This window comes from Rutidosis leptorrhynchoides, chromosome 3 (assembly GCF_046630445.1).
Source record: "Rutidosis leptorrhynchoides isolate AG116_Rl617_1_P2 chromosome 3, CSIRO_AGI_Rlap_v1, whole genome shotgun sequence".
Taxonomy (NCBI): Eukaryota; Viridiplantae; Streptophyta; class Magnoliopsida; order Asterales; family Asteraceae; genus Rutidosis; species Rutidosis leptorrhynchoides.
The window spans coordinates 578,633,852-578,637,813 of NC_092335.1; positions in this window are offsets into that span (position 1 = coordinate 578,633,852).

Consider the following 3,962-nt stretch of genomic DNA (forward strand, 5'->3'; position numbering starts at 1 on the left):
AACTCCGCGGGAATCACAACACCACCGATGCGGGGCTGTGGCTCCAAGGATTCGGGAGCAGAAGGAGCTGGAATCTCCGTAGGGTCCACGTGTCCGTCAATAGTAGCCACTGGTGCCGGCGCACTACTACTAGCTCTAGAAGACGAAGCGCCGGGGTCACTGGTGCGTATCGGGATCGGTGTGTCGGCAGCAGCAGCAGGTGGGGTGGCTGACGAGTCTAAACTGCCCAAAACGATAGCAGGTGGAACATCCGACATTTGAACAAGGAAAAATAAATTTTCCATGTCAGTAAGTCATAAAGCAAGCACGTATTAGGCCAACAGTTTAAATCATGTATAACAATAAGTAGCATAGCAATAATAACGAATCGTACAGAAGTAGCATGCAATCGAAAGCAAGTAATATCATACAGTAGTGAAATCATGTAATATCATACGGCATATAGCTGTAAAAGTAAGCAGCAGCATGCAGTAAGTTCAGCGGAAACAAGTAAATTAGCAAGTTGTAGATTAGTCCTATTAGTGAATCCTACTTGGGTCGGTCTTAGACTCACTAATGCAACCTAATTCCCTACAACCAAGGCTCTGATACCAAATGTGATGCCCCATACAAAACCATCGTGTACGAATCATCAACAACAGGATCATTACAAGGTTAAGTACTACATGCTGTAATAAAAGAAGTTGCATTCACGATAAAAAGATGACTTCATAACCGACGTCAATTGTTTTACACCAATAGTATGCTTCTACGAATAACAAGCATGAATAAATGTATGTGACCCTTAGGTCGTTACAAAACATAGTTTCAAATATAATTAAGTTTGAATGCAAGATAAAGTAGTTCATGCGGTGATAACACTAGAGCATCGGGTGTGTAACATCTCGCCTTTTTCCGTTTACTTTTCCGTTTAATTTTTTTAAAGTCCGTTATATGTTTATAACATCTCCCGTTGATACGCATTTTAAATATCTCGTTTAGGTAATTCATGCACCCGAATGAAACTAGAGGGACCATTGTTGCCAAGAGAGCAAAGTGGTGACTAGGTCAACTAGTCAACTCTTCACCCTCATCCTTTCATTTATTTTCCTTTTCTTTTTCCTTTTTCTATAATACTTTCACCAAATCTCTCAAACACCACTTCAAGGATTCATCATCCAAATCAAATCGAGCAAGCATCCATCTAAACAAATTGCATATTCGGAATCCTTTCATCTTCCTCTTCGATTCCATACCGATTTCATCAAGTTTGGGTAACTTTCTAAAATCACTAGATTTTGTGTTCTTGATATTCTTAACTTATAAAGTTGTTAATTAATGTCTATGGCTCAAGTCTAACATGATTATCTGATTTATATGCTTGATTTCGTTATTTGAAGTAACTAGCTTGAATATGAACTTTGGTGTGTTTGATTGGGTAATTTGGTTGCTTGAATGTTGTTAAATGTTATAAATGCATGTATTAACTGTGTTCCTAGTATCACTAGCTTCAATTTGATGGGTAGGTTGCTTGAGAAAACTTCATAAACTTGATTAGTGATTTTGGTGAATTCGGGTTAGGGTTTGATAAGCTTGAAATGAATATTTGATGCATTGAATGCCATGAACTATTGTTAGTAAGTAGTTAGTTGTATTGTATGCTCGATTACCTACAAAACGGCATGTTGTACGTATGCATTAAATACCCAAGTCATAAATGTGCACTTATCAAATTTGAGTATTTAATGTGTGCATTAATTGATCATTTACTTTGGAAAGCCGATTGTTACAAATAACGTTTTTGGTTGGTGAAATGTAATTAGTTGTGTTCTTTGTCAAATTACCTTTCTAACGATATAAGATACGAGTTCTAAGTATTAGCGGTTTGCGAGTTATGCTTGAAAGTGTTTGGAATTGAGACTTGGACATTTGAGACTGACCAGGTACCAGCACCCGTGTATTGTCGCGGCGCGACAATCCTGGGTCGCGGCGCGGCCTAAGCCGTGGTCAGGTTCTAACCTCCTTGGTCAAATTATGAAAAATGTTTGGCACCCTATGGACCTCCGATTCACATGGGACTTGTTCTAACATGTTTATATATGAATAAAAACCTCAGAAAAATAGTTCGGGACCCGACCCGAACGTATTGACTTTTTCGTTGACTTTAACCGACCAGAGTTTGACTTTTTGTCAAACTTAACCAAATGATTATGCAACCTTCCTAACTTGTTTCTATACTTGTATCTTGCATGAAACTTGACAATTTGATTCACATGCTACATAATCGAGTAGTAACGAGCCATAGAACTAATTGAACATCTTTGACCTATCGTGTTTACCGTTATTGATACGACCTATTTGTTTAGGTTAAGACTAGCATTATCCTTCGCATATGTTACTTTGTGAAGTACTTTTCATACGTGCACTCAAGGTGAGATCATAGTCCCATCATTCAAACAACTTTTATGCTTTAAACAATGGGATGAGAAACATATACATATCATACTTTTACACATTGAACACAAGTATGAAAACGAACATTTCACGTACGGGTTTGAACGAAAATCCTCAATTCAATTATCATTAGTTACACTTGCAGGGTGTAAACGTGAACTTATATTATGTGATCACATGGGCTTGACGAGCCTCATTCGGACGGTTCGCTACCGTTAGCGGATGAAATATATTTTCGGGTCTAGTGTATGTTCTGACACTACGCAAAGGGTGCAAAATAGTTAAGTTTGATAATTGGGTGCCCGCGAAATAAATAACAACTTTGGAATGCAAATGATTTAGATAATCATATTATATTAAATCTTGTGGTTCAAATGCAACGTTTACTAAAACACCTATGATTTCACCAACATTTTCGTTGACAGTTTTCTATATGTTTTCTCAGGTCCTTGAAAGCTACTTGATACATGCTTCCGCACTCTTTTTGATACTTGCTTGGATGTCGAGTATACATGCATAGTTGAAGCGTCTTTTGACTACTTTAAATTGTGTCGCATAGGTTTCATTCGTACGTTAAACTTTGTAATGTAACTAGTCTTTTGAACTACATTTGTAAACTGGAAACATCCTTTTTCTTATGAAATGAATGCGACATATTTTGGTCAAACGTCATAATAAAGACTTATGACCACGCAACGGGACCGAAGTAGTCGGCGCCGTCAAACATGATTTGGTCGGGTCGCTACAGATGGTATCAGAGCGTTGGTTGTAGGGATTTAGAGTTCATTGGTGTCAACCCCGAGTCATAGGGTACATTAGTGAGTCTAGACTACAACCGGCATATAGACTTGAAGTAGGAATTACTTGACTACTTGTGCATTATACTCGAACTCGTCTATCATATCTAATTCTTATTCAATCTTAATCTCACGTTACTTGATTCAATTGACGCGCCACCTTGACTATATGAATTAGTGTCGAATGCACATATGAATTAGGGTAATATAATTTCCTGGATTATATTACGGTGACTCATATGAACATTCCGAAATTTTGACATAAAGAATTTAAGGCGAGGCAAGGAAAATTTCTCTCTATCCTTATTCCATATCATGGTTAGTATTATTAAGAATACTAATCAACGGTATTCTTGTGTTTTGAAGGAACAATGTCTCCTCGTCGTGTGCCACGCCATGAGACTCCCGAACAAGCACTACAACGATTGATAGCCACCGCCGTGGAAGCGGCCATGGCCGATCACTCCTCCAACAATAACAACAACCACAACAACAATCAAGGGGCCGGTAACTCAAGCGAAGGGTGCTCCTACAAAGCCTTCATGGGGTGCAAACCTCACACTTTTGATGGAACCGGGGGACCGGTTGTGCTTACTCGATGGTTCGAACAAACGGAAGCCGTTTTTAGCATAAGCGGTTGTCGGGACCAAGATAAAGTCAAATATTCCACCCACACCTTTGCCGGTATCGCCCTCACGTGGTGGAACACGTATATACAATCGGTGGGTACTG